This window comes from Jatropha curcas, chromosome 6 (genome assembly GCF_041381405.1).
Source record: "Jatropha curcas cultivar XTBG-Jc1 chromosome 6, XTBG_Jcur_1.0, whole genome shotgun sequence".
Lineage (NCBI taxonomy): Eukaryota > Viridiplantae > Streptophyta > Magnoliopsida > Malpighiales > Euphorbiaceae > Jatropha > Jatropha curcas.
The window spans coordinates 12,483,809-12,506,630 of NC_143156.1; the positions used below are offsets into that span (position 1 = coordinate 12,483,809).

General features: G+C 32.5%; 1 pseudogene; it reads right to left on the reverse strand.

Moving 5' to 3' along the window:
- Positions 1 to 8,332: 8,332 nt before the first annotated feature.
- On the reverse strand, positions 8,333 to 21,825 carry LOC149495558 (uncharacterized; annotated as a pseudogene).
- Positions 21,826 to 22,822: the final 997 nt, after the last annotated feature.

Sequence of the window (22,822 nt, forward strand, 5' to 3'; positions counted from 1 at the left end):
GATTTTTCCCTAAATGAATCCGGAAAGAATCGAATCGAACAGGTTTAGTTGACTTTATTTAAAAATTTTATTATCTTTGTTTAACTCATTCATTAATCCTCGGAAAATGTTTCTCTTACTTTGATAAGAGTTTTATTTTTGAAGTCGCTACCCTTATTAGGAAAAACTCTGAAATTAAACGATTCTTTAGAATCGACTAGCTCAGTTTTAAATTAGAGATGGGGTCCAGGAGTTAGGTAAGGGAAGTTGTTAGGGACTCCTATCGCCCGATTAAACCAGCCTCCTCGTTGTCCAACAATTCATGATTAAAAATAACACGATTAACTAAAATTGAGAGGCAAAAATGCTTTCAATGCAACTTAGAAGAAATGACAATCATGCAAATAATTTCAAGCATAAAAGCATAAAATAAAATATCCACAAAGAAAGGGGGAGGATAAAATAATATGCATCACCTAATATTACAATCTACCCTTTAACCCTCCAAAATTTTCAACCCAAATAATATTACATACAAGCACTTATTGAGATCCATTAAGATCTATTTACATTTTGCAAAAATACAATACTAAAGCAAAGCAAAAGTAAATATCCATACTATCAACATAAATGCAAAATGCTCATTATTCACAGAATTTAATGATCATACATCCCAACCATCATCAAACATTCATTCACATAATGAAAATATAATGCATGTTCATAATATAAAATTAATGAATAAAGGGGTTAGTGTAATAATAAACATAAGACATCAACTTTAAAAAGCATTTTAAAAAACAGAATAAGAAAGTGTTTGTAAAATAAAAAACAATAATAAAAATGCAAGAATTTAAAGAGTGAAGCAAGATTTAAGCTCATGGCCTTGATGTTCATCATAGATGATGAACAAATACACCAATCATTACTCTCAATCTTGTTCTTATTGTTTATTTGATCCATTTGTGATCAAATGTGCATCCTAGACCACTTAAGGTTGGAGCTTGATCACTAGATCTCCGAATCGGGGCCATTTATTGATTATTAAACAAACTGAGCCTCTGAATCGAAGGGCCTAGTGCCATATGGAGATGTGGTGAGCGCCACTTGGGTGTGGCGTGCGCCCCATGTAGTGGCACAAGACCCTTCCCAGATCAAGAAGGTTTCAAGTAAGAAATGAGTCAAGACAGGGGTATTCTAGGATGATGTGGCGCGAGCCACAGGCTTGTGGTGCATGCCACACATAATGGCTTGCGCCACTAACCTAGGTCTTGCACCACAGAGGCATAGACACCCCTCTTGCTTGATCCTATGTTTCCCTCACAACAGAACCCAAAATAGGTGGTTAAAACACTGAAAAAGAAAAGAAAAAGATGAGGAATGAGTTAGAGGTTCTCAGATATTACCTTTTGGTGATTTCTTTGAAGACTGATTCAAAAATGGATCAAGAAACCCAAACACTTGGCCTTTGATCTTATAATCCAAGATTCAAGATTAATGAATATGTTTTGGGACTATTGATTTATCTTTGATGTTTTTTTATGATTAAAAGATAATGAATCTCAACGATTATCAAAGGGTAACGCTAGTTGCCTTTGATTCTTAGTTTGAGTTTTAAAAGATTAATGTTTTCCCAAAGATGTCAAAAAATTCCTCCTCTAAGGCACACCCCAATCACTATTTATAGGCAAATGAGGGTGGGTGGCCCCATTTTAGGACTGACGTGGCAAAATGCCACTAGAGGGCCCCGTGATAGGGCCGGGCCGGGCCTATTAATACCAGATCTGATCGGGTGGCACACAAAATGAGACAGTACACCGAAAAGTGCGCTAGGCATACCTGACACTCTTCTCGGGCTCGGTTTCGATCGCGAAACTCCCGGTAACTCGAAAAACTAAAAATAATTAAACACATGTATAATCTTAACCACAGACCATTAGTCCGAGAACGAGGGCAATTGGGAATCCTGATCTAAACTTATATAAAAAATATCATGATTGAACCTTTTAGGGGTAAAATTTGAGCATGTATAGAACCCCATGCGAGATTCTTCTCTATGCTGCACCGAGCTCCCACTCGTACACTCTCTCTCTAAGGTAGTACATGTCGTAGAAGAGATGGGGCAGAAGTAGCCTCCTTTGTTAATATGGTATAGCTGCTTGAACAAAGTCTTTGTAGTCAACTAGCAAACCCCATTGGTACTTTTTTATCTACACAGGGGCCGTAAAAAATGATTGGCAAAAATCAAATGAAAAGAGACAAGTCTAGGTATTTCGATGAGAAAGAGACTTATAGTGGTCCATTATAAGTTGTTCAACATCTATCGGAATACAAATGGATCAGAGGTATTATAAGCATACTTCTTATTGTACCTACATGTTTGACCTCAGGGTAGAGTTATCCTATCAACACCATCACGAAAACCAGTAAGCTAGGGCATAGCCAGTACCTGATGCTCACATGCCTAGATTTGTGTCAAAAAAGGAGAAAGGTAATCGTTAGTAGTCACAGACACAATAACATAACATAATAAACAAAGGGGGTGAATTTGAGATTTACCTCAAACGCACGTCAGTAAACGATCTTTAGATGGTTACCTCTCACATAGAGGTTCATGGCATAATAAAGATAAGACAATGCATCAGCTCCCTAGTTCTGTTGCTCAGTAATATCAAGATCTTGTAGTATGGGCAATAATGCTACATCCGCGTTCCCATGGTTGGTGAAGAGAGTGGTTGCCACTAGGTAAAATAGATAAGCTCGAGCAACTATGTCCACCTCCACTTCCTCCTGGGGCATCCCCTAATATTGAGAAAACATGTTATCGTACCGTATATGCCCCTAGGTAATGGTAGGCTCAATGCAAATAGCAGCCCTAAGACTCGCGCGTAGTCCAACTTGCCTCAACACCGAAAGCCAATCATAAAAAACAATCGATCGTCCTTCGAATGGTAGGTCGGTGATAGTAGTAAAGTCGATTGGCGTGATGTCATCTTGCCGAATGGAAGATGGAAGGTGTGCATAGTGTCCATCCATTGCTCCATCAGCGCTAGTATACTCGAGGGTAGACTCCACCTCCTCCACTCACAGCAAAGTGTCAACAAACTGTACGAAACCAGCCTCTCGGACGGGGCCATATACTCTCCTCAGTAAACGATCAAACCATTCACCAGCATAGTAGGCATTTTTGCCAGCCTCCATACTCGAGACGCTTTTCTTCAAAGCAGAGCATTGTGAGTATATCAATTAATAAGTGTCTGGCACAAAATATGAATATGTTTCTTTGCTGCAAGTTAAAGAACAACAACAAGGATGGAACTGGCATATTAGTGGCGCTAGGCACAAGTAATGGCACCAGCCACTTCATTATTGTTGTGCACCACAATGTTAGCCTAATTCCCATGCCATACCTAAAGTAGCGCAGGGAAGAGGCACATGCATTAATAGCTATAGCACATGCCACAACGACATAGATAGACATGAATTGCGCTAAACAATTCAAATCTACCTAGTTTTTAATTTAGAACCTATTATTTTTGTGTTTCTAGTGTGCTTAATGCAGGAAAATCAAAAATAAAAGTTTCTAATTATGTCGGCCTTGCTCCAATAAAGATGTTTAGATAAATGCAGTCGCAAGCTAATAGAATCACCAGTCGTAGGAACAATCTCCCACAACCGCATACTCAAGCTCAGTTCTCGTGTAAGTAGATCTATGATGTGGTCTATGGGAATCCAATTCTCGATGTCTTCAGCCATGTCGATGTGTAAGCAAGAAAGCAAAAGAAAGAGTTTTAGAAGGTTTTAAGCTAAAAGGTTGAAAGTGAAACCTAAACATTTCTCTTTACCTTTTTATAACTTTTTGGACTTATTGGGCCCAAATAGTTTTTCGGCCCATTAGCTACAACACAGCTCTTATGCTTAGCCGGTAACCCATCATGGCTCGCCACCTAAGCAGGGGCATCAATGCTGGTCACAAGTAAAGTTTTTGGGCCAACATGTAATATTTTCTCGTTTCTGGCCAACATTAGCTGCGACACAGTTCTTATGCTTAGCCGACAACCCATCATGGCTCACCACCTAAGCAGAGGCATCACTGCTGGTCACTGGTAAAGTTTTCGAGCCAAGAGGTAATATTTTTCTCGTTTTGCATGCCACGGCACGATTCTCAATTATTTCATATTTTCATGCAAAGTCACGTAATTTCATATTTTCGTGCAAAGTTACGCAATTCTATATATTTTTGTGCAAAGTCATGCAATTTCATACTTTTGTGCAAAGTCGCATTTTCATACGAACACGCTTGTCCGAGCATAATCATGAAACTTTTGGTACTAACCTTTTGGCCAAAGGCCTTTGTTTCCTATCATAGCGAAATTGCTTCTTGTAGGGCTAAAATCAAGCAGTTCAAAGTACGGACCCAGTAGTAGTGACGTAATTCAGTCCAAAGTGACACTCGTCCAAGGTGATGCATTTCAGTTCAAGCCGTTCAAAGAACACACTAGTCTAAACCGACACCCGTCCAAAGCGATGCCTTTCAGTTCAAGTAGTCCCAAGTGGGGCATTCATCCGCAGAAGTCGCCAACCATCATAATGGTGCAAGTCATCTATCAACATGTCCAAAGTGACACCCGTCCAAAGTGACATTTTTCAAAGTCAAGCCATCTAAAGGGTGGTTGAATGCACTGAGGACGTCAACCATCAAGATGATGCACCTCCTCTACCAACCTCGCCAAAATGATACACTTCCTACATCTAAACTGTTCAAAGAAAGCAATTCAGTCCAAAGGATGCCCACCCTGTCTTCCCAAGACATGGAAGATTCACAACAACTGCTAGGTAAATATTTCTTACTTGCGCGTGTACTTTACAATTTAATAACTTTTTGCTTAAAAAGCAAAATATCATCAAAGTGGGGGCAAACTGTAGATGCTTAATTTTTGTCCCAAAAGGGCTTAGTGATGTTAACCCTTCTTGTTATAAAATGAGATCGAGATGTCTGATTGCTCTGATTCTTGGACCTATGGTCCACGTTCAAGAAAAATGAGTTGTTTGACCATTTCTATTTTTTCGGGTTTCCAAGGGTTTCGTAATAAAATTGGGCCTGAAAAGCATCGCGGGTTCACCCACCTCATTTTGCGTGCTACCCGTACCAATTTAATAAAAATGGTCTCGGCCTAATTTGGAGGCCCATCAGTGGCCTAGGCCACTTAAGCCCTAGAATAGGCCACCTCATCTCCCCCATTTTCCTATAAATAGGGCAAGGTTTTAAGAGATGGGAGGAGGTCTTTTTATCATACAAGGGGATAACTCTACCATTTTTGTTTCTCATCTTAGATTTCAAGCTACACCTTATGGTTCTAGCTTGATTCAAAAGATCAATCATTCATTTTTGCTAAAACCCCGTTGTGTTTAGTAATCAAAACCCAATAAACATTCTCATTTAAACAAAAAATCAGATCACTCAACAAGTGTTAGGGAAATTAGGTTTCTTGGTTTATTTTTGCTAAACTCTCTAGATTCTCTTCATAACCAGGTAACCTCTGAGAGTCCTGACCCTTCTCCTTCATCTTTTTCATCTTTTTAAGCGTTAAAAATGCATGCTTTACATTGGTTTTGAGGGAAACCCATGATCAACCAAGTTCTGCTGACCAAGTAAGTAATGGCGCACACCACTAGTCAGTAGCACCACGCCATTGAGTGCAGTGCACCCCGCCAACCAAACAGAATAAAAGGCTAGTTTTGGGTTTCTGATCAAAGTAAGACCCACACACCACTACGTGTGGTGCATGCCACTAGAAGTGGCATATGGGTCTTCATTTCAGACCCCAAACCCATTATTTTGGTAACACAGCTTTGATTTCGGGATCCAATTGAGTTAAGCACTAAGCAACTTTGTTTAAACTAGGAATAAAACTCATTTTTGACCCGAATAATCAAATAAAGAATAGGGAATGGGTAATGAGAGTCATAGTTATTCATCTTTCCTAATGAATAATAAATTCTTAAACTCAAATCATATTCTAAGTTAAATAATAATATTCTATTATCCTGCCATTTACTTTCCAGTTTATTTAGTTTCTCTCATTTAAATTCCAGTCATTTATTTTTGCTTTCCATTATTGCACTATCATTTATTATGCTAACCATGAATCATTAGCTTTGCTAACTTTTATGGTGATTCTTTGATGTCAATATTGCCTGTTTATTGGCCTTCAAACATTTGTTGTGTGCTTGTTATGCTTGTTACTTTACTCTTTATGGTAATTGCTAATTTGTAATATTTATGGGTGGAAAAATTTAATTGGGTTGAAGGGTATATTGCAAAATAGGGTATGGTTTCTAACTCTATTCTCATCTTTCTTTAGATGGTTTAATTTTTTTACTTTGTATGTTTGCCAATATTCGTGATTGCCATGTTTTTCAAAAAATGCATCAAAATATATTTTTCATCTCAATTAAAGGTCAATAATTATATTAGAAATATGAATGGTTGGATAAGAGGTGGCTGATTTTTTAACTGGAGGTCGGGGTGCCTAACCCTTCCCATGACCATGCCTAACTTCCTTACCTAGACTCTGGTTAAAACCGAATTAGTCATTTCCAAAGAAATGATCGATTCGTGAATTTTTTTGCAAAGAGGGTGGCGACTCTAAAATAAGGTTCTTACCAAAGTAAGAACTGTTTTTCTAAAAAGTATTCCTTTTTTTCAAATAATGTCGTCCACTAGAGGACATTAAAATGGGTTTTAAAAAAAACCAAATTTTGCTAAATTAAAATAAACCAAGCCCGTTTTTCTTCATCACCCAAAATGATGGTGCCCTCAATACTCCCCCTTAATTTGAACATAGATATTTCTAATGTGTAACTTGCTCAAAAGATACTTAAACTAAGATGGATTGTCGGTTGTCCATTAGACTTCAAATATTCAGGTATAATAATTCCAATAGATATTTTCTCTGTCATAAAGTGACAATCTATTTCTATGTGCTTTGTCCTTTAATGAAAAATAGGGTTTTAACAATATGAATTGTTGAAATTTTGTTTATGAACAAAGGCATTGGTTTAGGAATCTGAACTTTGAAATCCTTCAACAAAGCAATTGGCCATAGAATTTCAGAAGTTGTAGCAGACATTGCCCCATACTCTGCCTCAGCAGAGCTCTTAGAACCAATTAACTATTTCTTAGATTTCCAACTTATAAGAGATTTTCCTAAAGAGATACAAAAAACAAGTGACTAATTCCTTGTTTTCTATGCATCTTGCCTAGTCATTGTCAGAAAAGCTATCAGTTCAAGAGAAGAGGCAAATGACAAGAACAAACCTTGGCATAAAGATCCGTCTAAATTTCTTAGTATCTTGTATGCTATTGCCATATGTTCAATTTCTTCATAAACTTAGCTAATATATAAACTCTATAAGATATTTCAAGTCTTGTAAGAGTTACATACATCAACTTTCCTACCGGTTGTATAAAAACAATAGGATCTTTCACATACTCAGCTCCAACTTTAGTATACTTAATGTTAACATCAATTGGAATTGAACTAGGTATAGCATCATGCATACCAAATTCTTCAAGCATTTGTAAAACACACTTCCTTTAGGAAAGAATAGTTCCTTAACAGATCTAGCCACCTCAAGACCTAAGAAATACTATAAATTTCTAATGTCTTTTCGTTTAAAATTTGATGCCAATTGTGTCTTTAATTGATCAACTAAATACTAGTTATTGTTGCCTATGATTATGTCATCCACATGCACAAGAAAAGCCATGTGAACTTAGTAACCGTGAATAATCTGACTTAGATTGTGTAAAACTCTCTTTAATCAAACTATTAATAAATTTCAAGTTCCATTATTTTGATGCTTACTTCAAGTTAACAAGGACTTTTGCAACTTACAACCCAGTTAGAACCAACTTGATACTCCCCCTTAGGTTGATAACCAAGAGTTAGTTCCATTTAAGAAAGCATTATTAATGCCTGATTGAGAAAAATACCAATTAGAATGAGCTGCCAAAGACAAGAAGACCCTCACAGTAGTATGTTTGGCCACAAGTGAAAAGTCTCTTAGCAATCAAAACCTGGGTTTTTAAATGTAGCTCTTAGTTACTAGCCTAGCCTTATACCTATCAGTGGAACCATCACACTTAACTTGATATATAAAACCATTTTCACCCTACTAGTTTGACATTAGGAGAAGTAATCACCCAAGTCTGATTATTTTCTAACGCTTGAAGCTCACCAAACATAGCTTTTTTCCATTGATCAGACTGAGAAGCTTAGGTGTATGAAGTAGGTTCAATAAAAAAAGAGATTTGAAGAACAAATGACTTGTTGCAGGAGAAAGTCTATCATAAGAAATATAGATGAGAAGTCACACATGAAGTGTGATTTGATGATTTTATATGAGTTAAACGATATTCATGCAAAGAAGATGGTGTTTTATATGTTCTAGAACTCCTTTTTAAAGGCAAAGAAGTGGAATTAGAAATGGGTAAATCAATAGAAGTTGGAATAGTTGGAATAGTAGGAAGATTAACAGGTAAATTAGAAACACGATGTTCAATATCAAAAATAGGATTCATAACACTATCATCAATATGAAGATCAACATTATTAGAGTCTGAAATAGGATTCACATGAGTAGGAGAGGAAGATGGAAAATTATTCAAATTAAAATCTATAAAAGCAGAATAAGGAGTAGAAGAACCAAGACAAATATCAGAAGTAAACTTTGAAGTAAATGGAAAAATGGATTCTTGAAACACATCTCTATATATAAAACATATTTCGGCATCAAGATCATATAAAATGTAGCCTTTAACTCCGATGGGACAACTAAAAAACACAGTTGTCTTAGCTCTAAAATCAAAATTTAAATCTATAAGAAACTAGATTAGAAGCAAAACATAAGCACACAAAAGCTATAAGATGATTATATAATGGTGGTTTGTGAAATAAAAGTTCAAAAAGGACTCTTGTTATTGTATTTGGCCTTGGGAATCCTATTAATAAGGTAAGTAGAGGTAAGAACAACATATCCCCAAAATGAAATTAGTAAATGTGCATAAAAGAGAGGAGCTCTAGCCATATTCAAGATATGTTGATGTTTTCTCTCAACTGCACCATTTTGTTGAGGAGTGTAAACACAAGTTGTTTGATGTAAAATACCAGAAGAGGTGAAGAAAGAATGAAGGAAAAATTATATTCCATTATCTTTTATAAGTTTTAGTAAAGCTATAAAATAGAGGAACAAGGAAAGAAACTTCATATTTATTCTTCACAAGGAAAGTCCATACATATATGGTACAATCATTAACTATTATAAGAAAATAATGACTTCCATTAATATCCTTTTGAGAGTGGGGTCCCTGTATATCCATATGAAGTAGCTCAAAAGATACAAGAGAATCAGATGTGTAAAGAAAAAGGTAATCTTATAAGTTTGGCCTTAGGATATGTGATATAAAGAAAATCAAATTGAGTGCAAGGTATAGAAAGGATAGGCTTCAACACTTTTATTTTATCATCTACCAAATGACCTGATTTTATGATGCCTTGTTTCATAAAAAACAACATAATGAACACAAATAGAATTAACAAAATAGGAAAAACATAAGGTTTAAAATCAGAAACCAAAAAAAAAAAAAAAAAGCCAACCAGTCCAATCATCATCCATAAGGAAAGGACCTAGATGAAGCAATAATGAGACAAAAGAATGCAACACAATTATTTAGAAGCGATTAGCTTACTAATAGAAATCAGATTAAAGGTAGGAACTAGCAAAACATTCTCGAGAATAATGAGAATTAACATTTATTGTCCCAATTGTCGAATTTCATGCCATTAAGCAAAGCAACAAAAGAATTAACCAAAGGAAGATACTTGGAAAATAAATGCTTATGACAAATAATATGATCAATGGCTCTTGTGTCCATGATCTAAGGAGAATAGTCAAAATGTGTATGCAACAATTTATGTTAAGTATAAATAGATTTCACAGTAAACATAAAGGAATTGGAGTTAGAGAATAAAAGAATACCTATAAAGTTGACTTCTTCATTAGATGAACCAGGTTGAGATAAAGCCTCAATCTAATAAGAAGATGAAGTTGCAATAGCAGAAGGTTGCTTGCCAACAATTTGATCACTTAAAAACTACAGAAGCTTGAGAACTTGGTCTTTAAAAAACCCCAAACTAGAGGACTATTCAACTAGAGAATCAACAACTGAAGTAACCTTTCCTATATTGATTAACTTTGATTAAAAATAGAGTGTACAGTTCCAAGAACAGAATGAGAATTCTTAAAATTTGTTAATGGCAAATTCTTAGACTTGGAAAATCTAAAATCAATAGGATACCACATCAACTTGAAATAATTAATAAAAAATATTGATTCAGCTTATCCCATATTTGCTTAGCATCGCTAAGATAAAAGATTGCCAAAGCGATCAAAGGAGAAATATACTTTAATAGCCAAGAAACTACATTTATTGCAATACATCCATGATAAGAACAATCGACTTTTAGGAGAAGGATAAGGAATAAAGTCATCCAAGAAACCTTGTTTGTTACAAATCGAAACATTCAACAGGAAAGGCCTTTCCCAAGAAGGAATATACCTAGATGTTAACTCTGGCATTACCACAACATAATTGTGATTCTCAAACGGATAAAGAAAATAAGGGGAAGACGCATCATCTACTGGATTGAGAGAAATAGAACAGTTTAGAGATGGATTAGTTATGAAACCCTAGAAAAATATTTTGGGAAAAATCGACAAATAAAAGATTCAACACAGAAAGCCCCAAAAGCTTTCTAAACCCAACAAAACAAGAAGAATAGACTAATGCAAAACATTATTAATGAAGATTTCTTGATATAGAAAATAGGAATAAGAAGAATAAAAAAATTCCCAAATTTCAAATCTAGATCCAAAGATTATAAAAGATGATGTGAATATGATGAAAAGATATTATTTCAAGATGAAATTGGATAGTAATTTCGATTATTACCTAAAAGATCATTAAGATGAAGAAGCAATTGACTTGAAGACCATTCAGTCAAACCAGATATACAGAAGAAAAAAAATGAAAAGAGACGAATAAATCACAAAGGAAAAAAGCAAAGAAAGAGAAAGAAGAGGGAAAGGTAACTGCCAACTTTGACTTTTGTTTGGAGAGAGAAAAATAAATGCTCTGATACCATGATACAAAGTAATGCTAATTAAAAAATGAACTGCGTAATATTATTGATATCGAAATGTATTATATACACTGAAATGATACAACTATCATTAATACAAATAATAAAGATATAATAGAGTTAACTTTCTAAGTTGAACAATAAGTAACTCCCATACTTGCAATGCTTGATAAAATCTACTCTATTACTAAATTACCAAATATGGAGTGAGGAAAGAAGAATGGATGGATAATGAAAAAGATGCTAATAGCAAAGAATTAACAGTTGCCCAAGTGGAGGCACTATCAATGTCCGGTTAAAAAAATGGTATTTGAAGCTTGGTGCATTTGTTTTGCTATGGTTTAGGGTTTTGTTAGGTTAGCGTTGTAATTAACTGACTATCGGTTGGAGTTTGATTAGGATTCAATTTTTTATTTATTGCTAATGAATAATTTATTTTCAAGGCTATAATTTATTCATTTATTTATGTATTTATTTATTTTTATAAATAAATAGAATACCTTAAAAGTAAGAAGGCTTGTTCAATGTTCATTATTGATGACAATTTTTTTTATACCTTTTTGTTGGCTCAAAGGTCAAATTCCAATCTCGGAATTTTGATCATTAAAACAAAACAAATAAATTTAAATTATATTATTTGTGCTAATATTATTTTATGCAGAATTCTTATGGAAAGAAAACGAACAAGGCAAGTCCTACAAAATCCATAACGTGTGAAGATATTCAAAGACCCTAATGATCAGGTATTTAGAATACATTGTAGGATAGAGAGAAAATTTATCTATAAGCACATAAACTAATCTTTCTCTCATCAAAAATATTTTTTGGAGATTAGATTCTTCAAAATAAATTCTTTCGTCAAAAATTTTATTTTCGAAAATATTCTTTAAAAATCAAAATGATTTGATTACCTAAAATTAAAGAGATTATGTCTCTAATGATTTTGGTAATAAATCATATGTTCTCTTTTTCGAAAATTATCTTTGAAGATCTAAAGGATTTTTAATTTATTCTCTTACCTAAAACGAAGGAAGATCTCATTTTTCGTTTTTAGTAAGTAGTATCTTTTAGATAAAAATTTTCCAAATAAAATGCTTTCGAAAATCTTTATGTTTAAAGGAAAGGAAGATCATTTCTTATTTTCTTACCAAAAGGATAAAATAAATTTTTGGTAACTAAGATTTTCGTATCTTCTAAATAAGGAAAGCAAATATTCTGATTTCAAAATAATATATCCACTTTCTAAAAACGAGAGTCACAAATCTCTCTATAAAAAGGTGTTTTCACGTTTTGAACTAAGTGGAAGAAAGAGTTTTTGTTTTAAAAGTATTCACCTATTGATCACGTCCTTTATCTCTCAAAACTTACTCTCTACCCCCATTTTTCTTTTCATCTTTACACTTTACGTTTTTATCTTTAAAGAAAAAAGAATTTTTATAACTACTTTTGAAAAACAGTTCTGTGTTCTAAATGATTTTCTAATCTGAAAAACTGTTTTTCCTGTGATTATATTTGCATTTCTGTCTGTCTATTTAGATTCTGTAATCCTTAGTCGACAGGTTTTTATTTGATAAACAATTGTGTAATAGCTTAGGTGAGAAGCTATTGTGAAAGAGGCTATCAAGCAACCTTCTCCGTGAGAGAGATTCTAATGTCTTCAATTGAGTTTCTGTACTCTACCAAAAATAGAAAGAGTTGAGGTTAACTAGAACCTTTGGAAAATCTAGTGGGATAAAGGGTAGATCTAGGTGTTGATCTATTGCCTTGTACTGTCGGTTTGTCTCTTACCTTTGAAAAGAGATAACATAGTTGAGGATCTCAAGATGAGTCTTGGAGAGTGGATGTAGGCGAGTTAGTGCCGAACCACTATAAATCACTGTGTTGATCTTTTTAATTTCTGAAGTTTTGCTTGATACTGCTTTATTTACACTTCTATTTATATTTTAGAAATGCTAAAGTTGTAAATGGATTTAATATTCTAAAACTGAAATAAGTCTTATCTTCTCTGAACACTAGAACTCTGGAATTCTGATAAGTGAATATACCAAGTTCTAAACTGCTCTTCTATTTTCAGTATATTTCACTAATTGGGTTTCTAATCAATTTTCTAAACTTGAGTAAAGCTCTGTGAAGCAGTTCTAATTTCAATAACTGTCTTCACACAGTCTTATATGATTTTCTAAACTTTATGAGGAAGTTCTAAATATAATAGCTATCCGTCATAAAGAAGTTCTAATATTGAATAATACATTGTGAAGCAGTTCTAATTAATAGCTGCACTTTGCCTAGTCTTTCTATTTTTATGAATAGAACATTGTGAGGAAGTTCTAATCCATAATTTATTCTCACAAGTTCTATGTTTTTCCGCTGCACTTAGAATTCTATATTTTGTTTTTAAATTCTAAAATATTTTTAGAAAACCCAATTCACCCCCCCTCTTGGGTTGTGCCATACATATACGGGACCCACAGTCTGGTATCAGAGGCTTGGCTCTTGACTTACCAAAGCTTAACCGCTTAAGAGATAAGATCCGATGGCAACCCCACTTCCTCTTACTTCATTAGAAGGTCAATCTGTTTCTAGTCCTCCTTTGTTCAATGGTTCTAATTACTCTTATTGGAAAACTAGAATGGAAAATTTCATGAAATCAGTTGATATAAACTACTGGAGGAACGTTATTACTGGTCCTCGTATTCCCATGAGAATTGTAGGAGATGAGAGTATTAGAAAAACAGAAGAATAATATACAGATGCTGATTGGAATGATATTACTATAAATGCAAAAGCTATCAATATTCTTCATTGTGCTTTAGTTGCAACAGAATACAACAAAGTGTCTGGATGTAAATCTGCGACAGAAGTATGGGAAAAACTTAGAGTTACCTATGAGGGTACAAATAGAGTAAAGGAATCCAGAATAAATATCCTTTGGAGAGAATATGAAATGTTTAGTATGAAGAAAGGAGAAACTATTGCAGAGTTAAATTCTAGATTTACTAATATAGTTAATCCTTTGAGAACTCTCGGTAAGGAAATTTCAGAAGATGAGCTTCTTAAGAAAATCCTTAGAATTCTACCTAAGAAATGGGATTCTATAGGAACTGTTATGAATTACAAAGAGACTCCTGTCACTTATGATTATCTTATAGGGGCTCTTGTTTCAGAAGAAATGAAATCTCCTTTGACTATAGAAGATAAGAAAAAGAAAGGACTGGCTTTGAAAGTAGATTCTAGTGAAGAAAGTTCTTCTGATCTTGATAGTGATGATTTAGCACTCGTTGCTAAAAGATTTAAAAAGTTCTATAGAAAGAGTGGAAGGCCACAGAAAAAGTTGAACAAAAAGAACTTTCCACCCAAAAATGGTAACTTACCTAAGAAAGAACCTTCGGAAGTGGTTTGTTATGAATGCAACAAACCCGGACATATCAAGCCTAATTGTCCTAAATTGAAAAAGAAGTCAACAAAAGAGAAGCTGAAGCAGGCTTTGTCTGCCACCGAATCTTTACTGTTGACATAGTAACCTGGCTTTTACTGTGGAAATAGTAACTTGGCTTTTACTGTTTGACAAATAATGAAATCAAGGAATAAGGTTCCTTGTGCCTTTATATGGAATCGGAACAAGATGAGGACGATGATGTGTCCTTCTTTTTCTTTTCTTTTCTTTTTATTTTCTCTTTCCTTTTTTCTTTTTGCTTTATTTTTTCTTTTCTCTCTTTTGCTTTTTTCTGTGCTTTACTTTTGATTTTAATTGTTGAGTCTTCATCATCACTATCGTCAAAAGAAGATATTGAGACAGATGAAGATGAAGAGGAAATGACTTTAGTCTTGCCTTTATGACTGGTTTTAGAGGAGGATTTACTGGATGATGGTTTTACTAGAGGGTCTGAATTGGTAGAAAGTTGTTGAAACATTTCTTGACAGATCAGTTTATATTCTTCAGGGGTTTTAGCTGCGGCTAACCTGGCTTGACATTGGGCTTTCTGGATACCAAATGTAGGATGTGTACTTGCATAGGTTAAGGTTGGTTTAGAAGAGCTGGCTATTTTACTACGTATCCATTGACTGATTTTTAATTCAGTAGTGGTATTCTTGAAAGATCCCCACCATTTTATTTTGTCTTTTTACTAACATAGGAATTTGACTTCCTGGGACATACTGGTAATCGAAATACCATTGATAAACCCAAGGAGTGAAGAAGGTCATACAATAATACATCAAAGATGGGATATGAACTTCTCCTGGAGTAGGTTTATAATGGGATTTAAAATAATGATATAAAGAAAGGATCTCAGGAGTAATGATTTCTTCAAAGATACCTCTTGATTGCCACCACTTTTTAAACCAATTTGGAATTTGTAAATCAGTTCTGATATGTTGATCAAAATATATTAACCACGAATGGGTGGTAGTTGGATTTTGAATACAAAAAACTTTTTCCCAAGCTTCTTTGTAATCAAAATAATTATATGTAGGATTGTGTTTATGCAAAACTTTAAATCTTACTGGAGTATATAAAGAAGATACGGGCCAATCTTTGGGATGAATGACGCGTTTTATTTGAATAGAAGAATACGAAATTACAGATTTATTTTTAGTATCAAAAGTATGTTTGATTTTTACTGAACCAGTATCAATTAAAATATTGTAATAATATTCCTGAGGTTTTGAAGGATCAGTGGGAACAAAGTACCAATCCTCAGGGTAATAATGTTTTATAATTTGCCAAGGATTAGTATGATTATACCCATCCTCGACTTCAATTTCATAATCATAAATATTTTTTACAAACCATTTATGTATACTACTAGTACTAGAATACTGGATTTTTGGCAAATCCACAGCCATCAACGGATTTGATAAGTCTTTACTGTCTACCGTTTGAGACAGACTAGCCGTACCATGAGCGGATACGATCGCTTTAGGTTTAGAAATCATACCTGTATCTTCTGTGGAAGAAGATGCCATACCTTGTAAAGCCTTTAATACTTCTGGAGATTGAGTAAGTTCCTCAATCCATTTTTTAAGGTCTTTAGAAGGGGTTTGTTTACTAAAGGTTTTAATGAGGTCTTCAGAATGCTCAGAAGTGGAATCGGATTCTTGTTTAGATTCTTTTCCCTTATCCTTCTTCTTTCCCATTGTTCTGTAAGAATTCTCGAGTCAGAAAGTCTGGGATATTATTAGCATTGCCTTTAATATACTCAATATCAAATTCAAAAATACTTAATAATGCTTGCCATCTAGCAAATATTTGTTTAGAAGCAAGATTTTGAACATCCTTTTGCAAAACATCTTTTGCAGATTTACAATCAATTCTAAGTAAAAACTTTTGATTTAATAAATCAGATTGAAACTTATTTATACATATCACTATACTTAAAATTTCTTTTTTAATAGTAGAATAGTTTATTTGTGTCTGGTTCCAATGTCCAGACGTATATTGAATTATACGTTCTTTACCATTGATTTTTTGCTTTAATATGCCTCCATAACCGATATTGGATGCATCTGTTTCTACAACTTTAAATGCAGTTGGATTGGGGATATATAAATAAGGAATTTCTTTAACTAATGATTTAATTTGTTTTACCAATTGTGTATGCTTATTGGTCCAGGGACCAGCATTTTTTCTAAGTCTATCATGTAAAGGTTTTATCATACAATTTAAATTAGGATAAAAATCAATAACATAATTTAAACAACCAAGAAATCTTTGTAATTGTACTTTATTAGTGATTTCATCAGGAAATTTTTCTCCAAATACTAAGGTTCGTTCTATAGGTTGAATAATTCCTTGTTCAATGTAATGTCCTAAAAATCTAATTTTAGTTTTAAACAAATCCATTTTAGTTTTACTAAGTGCTAAACCATTTTTTTCTATAATCATACAGAAAGTTTTTAAATGTTTAAAATGGTTTTCAATAGTTTGACTGAATACTAAAACATCATCAATATAAACTATACAAAATTGTGAATATGGGTTAAATATATCATTCATTATTCTTTGAAATTCTGAAGGTGCATTTTTTAATCCAAACGGCATTACATTCCATTCGTATTGACCGAAAGAAACTGTAAATGCGGTTTTATATCTATCTTCAGGGGCAATTTGTATTTGCCAATAACCTGATTTCATGTCGAATTTACTAAAAATATTAGCATTGTACAATTTCTTTAAAAGATCTTTTTTATTTGGAATTGGATATCTTATCCATTTTAATGCTGTGTTTAATAGTTTATAATTTATTACCAATCTTGGTACTCCTCTTTCTATCTCTGCGTTTTTATTAACATAAAATGCCGCACATGACCATGGGCTTCTTGATTTACAAATTAATTTTTTATTTTCTAAATCTTTGATTTCTTTTTTACAATGTTCTATTAATTCAGGATTCATTTGAATTGGCCTAGCTTTAGTTGTAATAGTTCGTTCATCAAAATTATTTTCATAAGGCAAATCAACTATGTGCTGTTTACGATTCCAAAAAGCATTTGGGTGATCTGCACAAAGTTTTTTCTCCATATATTCTTGTAGGTTTTTTATTTTAATTTGTATGAATTCAGTTTCTAATTGTTCTTTAATTCTTTTTAAACACATATTATTTTTTAAATATTTTAAGTCTGCTTCTTTAGATTTTATTAATGAATTGATTTCTAAAGTTCTAATAGAATGTGCTTTTAATAAATTTAAGTTCTTACGTTTAGGTTTTTCTATAAATTCAAGTCTAGCTTTCTTATTTCTTATTTTGAATTTAATACAATCTTCAACTGAATAAGGTGTTATTAGATTTATAAAAGGTGTTCCTAAAATTACCATATAATTTATTTGAGGAGAAAGTAGAAATATTGTTTTTATTTCTAAATCGTGGTTTACAATTAATGCTTCTACTTTACCTACTATATCCAATTTAGTTTTATTAGCTGTACTTAATTTTTCTTTAGTATCTAACCAATATCTTTTAGGTACTATATCGGATTTTATACAATTTAAATCTGCTCCTGTATCAAATAATGCGATTGCATCAATGATAAAATCATTTGCTAGTTTAATATTTATTTTTACTAAGTATTTTCGTGAAGTAATTTCTTGTAATAAAAATAGAAAATTACTACTTACTTCGTCATCTTCTTCTAATTGATTTATTTCGTCTTTAATTTCATCATCTGGTTCTTCAGAAGAAGAACTAGATATGAGTTGAGATTCTAATAATTTTATCTTCTTAGCATTTTGTTGAGATTGTACTTTTAATTCATTAACTTCATGCTTTAGATATTTAATTTCTTTATGTAATTCTTTAGTGGAGATTTCCAATTCTACTGTTTTAGTCTTATTTTTATTTAATATGGTAGTTAAATCATAAGTGTTATTCTGAAGTTTAGGTGTTATCTCTTTTACTTCTTTTTCTTCGTCAAAACTTTTTATTAATTTTTTAAGAAGTTGAGCTTTAGTCTCATTATCAGTTATATTATTTACTACTTCTAAAAGTGTACTTTGATCTTTAGTGAGCATATTTATAAATTTTTCTGAAGAACTAGTTGTTGTCCCTAGTTCATCAATTTGATTGTCACTTTCTATTATTTCTGATTCTGTGGTGTCTGAATCGAGATATAATTCATAAATTTTATTTAACACATCTTCTTCTATCTTTAATTCATTCAATTTTTTATTGAATCTACAAAATTTTGACGTATGTCCTTTTTTCCCATAATTATAACAAGTTAAATCTTTATAAGAAGCTTTATTTGGGGATTTATATGGTTGCTTTCTTTTATATTTCTTATAAGGTTTTGACTTTTCTTTATGATAGTATTTTTCTTGGCTTGGTTTAGATTTATAATGTTTTTTATAATGCTTATTTTTATAATAGGTTTTAGGCTTAGTTGTTTTAGAACACTGGCCTGTACATCGCTAAGTAGATGTCATGCCATAATCAAACTGTTTACAAAATGATCCTAATTCCTATTTAGTTTTATGCATCTCATATTTTAAATTTCTTTGAAGTTTTAAGTCATGACAAATCTGTAATCCTTCTTTTTGAATTATACTATTCAACTGTCCATATGTTAATTTATTATAAGGTATAGGATTACCAAATTGTTGTTTAATATAATTCCTAACCTTTTCACCCAAGAAAAAAGGAAGTCCGGCTAAGAACTTCTCTTTCCAAAAGGCTTGGTTGGAATCTTCTCTTAACATTAATATAGTAAGAAAGATAGTTTTATAATATTGGAAATCACTTAATTTTTTACATTTTAAATTACTTAATAATTCTGCATTTTTATCTTTTAAATGACATGGGTCTCCTATAAAGTGTGATGAAATAATGAGAATTAATGTTGATACTGCATCTTGAATAGGTTCACCATTTTCATCATATATTGGATCTCCTTCATCATTTACTTGGACTGAATTTAATATTTCTAAATGTTGTTGGTCAGTTAGGTGATAATCCCACCAACCTTTTCCTGCTATAATTATTTCTGCTATAGCCCTATCTGATATAATTGACTGAGTTTTATAAGCGTTAGCTGCCATTGTCATTTGTTGTAATATACTTAATATATTCTATTCAGATAGTCCATCTATATTCCCTTCATATAATGTAGTTGCATTATATTTAAATTGAGATAGAGAATTGGGTTTATCTATTAGACCTAAATCCGGTGCTCTATGTACTAATTCTCTATGTGATATATTTACTATGTCATGATGTGATATAGGATTTAATTCAAATTGTTTAATATCTTCTGATTCAGGTTCACTGAATTCAGATTGAGAGTTTTCTTCTATGATGTTTATATTTCTGGATGTTTGAGGGGTTTCAGGTGCTACTTATTGAGTAGTATCTGAATGTAATTCAAGTTTACTGAGTTGTGTCTTTAATGTACTTAAGAATTCATTTTGACTAGATTTAGAAAGTTGATATGGTTTAAAAATGTGAGGTTTTATCTTCTCGTTACCTTTTAATTTATCATCTATAATTGGTTTTTCTTCTAATAAATTTTCTATTCTTTTTAATTGTGTATTTAAACAAATTAAACTTGCATTACTAAAATTATTTTGTTCAATAAGTTTTTTATCCGTATCATTTTCTCTAGCTATTTTATATGGAGCACAAACAATTTCATTATCTTGATATTTGAATTTACTGATAGTTTTAGGTGGAAAATCACTTTGTATAGTCCTATCATTTACTATCCATTCTGGTCTCTTATTTCTAACAGTGATGGGATTTAAACTTTTAGAGGATTTATTTTCTTTAATTAATGCAAACCAATTAAAAAATTTGATTTCAGTTTGAGTAGTCAGTTTATAATTCAAGTATTCTTCTTTTAAATCTTCAAAATTATGAGTTTTTAATATTTTATTTAGCTTCATCAAATTTTTAGTTTTTGTTATTTCTTTTATTAGTCCTGTTTCGATGTCTTCTTTACTGAGTACATTTAGTTCTCTATTTATTTCATTTATATTTTCAGTGATAGCCGAAGCTGTTGGTGATTCAGGGGATGAATTTACTAAGTTTGATTGCTGGTTTAAATAGGTGTCAACAGGATTATAAACTGCTTGAGGAATTGAAGAGCTATAATCAACACCTTTCATTTTAAGAGATTGACTAGGAATATCTGAAGTGGAATACCTAGGTTTGACTAATGTTTCAAGAATAGGTTTAGGTTCAGTTTCTTTATATTTTGCATAAATTACTGAAGGTATATTTGAAGAGGGTTTTTCCATATCATCTGTTATGATAGAAGATGATGACCCTGTATATCTAGAACTTTGGCTTCTATTAAATTTTAGTGTAACTTTACCATCTTCATACTGTTCAATTTTCTATAAATTTATATTTGGTTTTACCTTTTCTGGCATAGGAGGAGGTACAACTCCTTCTAAGATCCATTCCTCCGGTAATGTGATATCTTTCCATTGAATGGTTTTAGGAATTACAGTATTAGTTTTAGTTAAATCTGTCTGTAGGAATCTTGTTTCTCCTACTTTAGGTTGTAACTTATATTTAGTACCAAATGCTGAATTCATAGCTTTATAATGAATCTTATATATTAAAGCTATAGGAATTGATCCTTGCTTCATTTTATAATTATGGGTTTTAATTTCTAATACCATACTCTCTAAAATATTTACATCATTTAATGAGATTGTCATATCTGGATATACTTCAAAGGATATAGGTCCTTCACTTAGACTAGTTTCAACAGATCCTAACAAACAATCTTGAAAATTTAAAAATCTAGCATCTCTTACCACTGCTAATATACTTGTGTTTAGTCCTTCTCTAGTTAAAGGTTTTATACCTACTTGGATTAATCCTATATGTATATATTTATATTTTTTACTTTTATGTTGTTGTAAGGTTTTAGAAGAGAGAAGAGTAATCCTCTCAAATGGTTTACTTAATTGAAAATCTCTTTCTTCTGTTTTTATGACATAATCAGTTTTCCATAAATTAAATTTAGAAACTTTATAGATTTGTTCTTTATCAACCTTAGGTATTTCCCATTCATCAATTGCTTTACTAAAATCCTGTAAAATTAATTCACTGCGATTTATGACCCTTTTGATTTCTGATGATTCATAATCATCCGATTTAATACTACTAGCAGATCTACACAATAAAGGATCCATTTTAGAATATCAACAAGTTGCGGCCACTGCCTGGTTATACCCTTACTCAGCCTTTCAACACACGGCCATCAAACGGGTTCAGTAGGCATGCCCAAAACTATCTATGATACTTCTAAATGAATTCTTTATGCGTATAGTTGCTTAGTAACTTTAAACAGGAATGGCTCTGATACCAACAAAACGTTAGATATCTATGAGGACCGTTTACACAACAATAAACAATAACAAGTTTATATATTGATTCTGAAGTAAATGCTATGATGAAATGGTTTAGTAATAAAGTTTATTTGCAACAACAATCAAATCAAAATTTCTGATGTGGAAGATCAGACTAAGCTGCATCCACAGAGCATACTTATCAACAAACATAACACAATAACAAGTTTATTGTTTAAGGTTCCTGCAACCTTAACCTGGGATCCCCAGAATTAAGTCAGAGTGTGGAGGGAGAAGAGAAAGGGAAAAGAATCTAAACAAGAATCCGATTCCACTAAAGCTCTTTCTGAGCATTCTGAAGACCTCACTAAAACCTTTAGTAAACAAACCCCTTCTAAAGACCTTAAAAAGTGGATTGAGGAACTCACTCAATCTCCAGAAGTATTAAAGGCGTTGCAAGGTATGGCATCTTCTTCCACAGAAGATACAGGTATGATTTCTAAACCTAAAGTGATCGTATCCGCTCATGGTACGGCTAGTCTGTCTCAAACGGTAGACAGTAAAGACTTATCAAATCCGTTGATGGCTGTGGATTTGCCAAAAATCCAGTATTCTAGTACTAGTAGTATACATAAATGGTTTGTAAAAAATATTTATAATTATGAAATTGAAGTCGAGGATGGGTATAATCATACTAATCCTTGGCAAATTATAAAACATTATTACCCTGAGGATTGGTACTTTGTTCCCAGTGATCCTTCAAAACCTCAGGAATATTATTACAATATTTTAATTGATACTGGTTCAGTAAAAATCAAACATACTTTTGATACTAAAAATA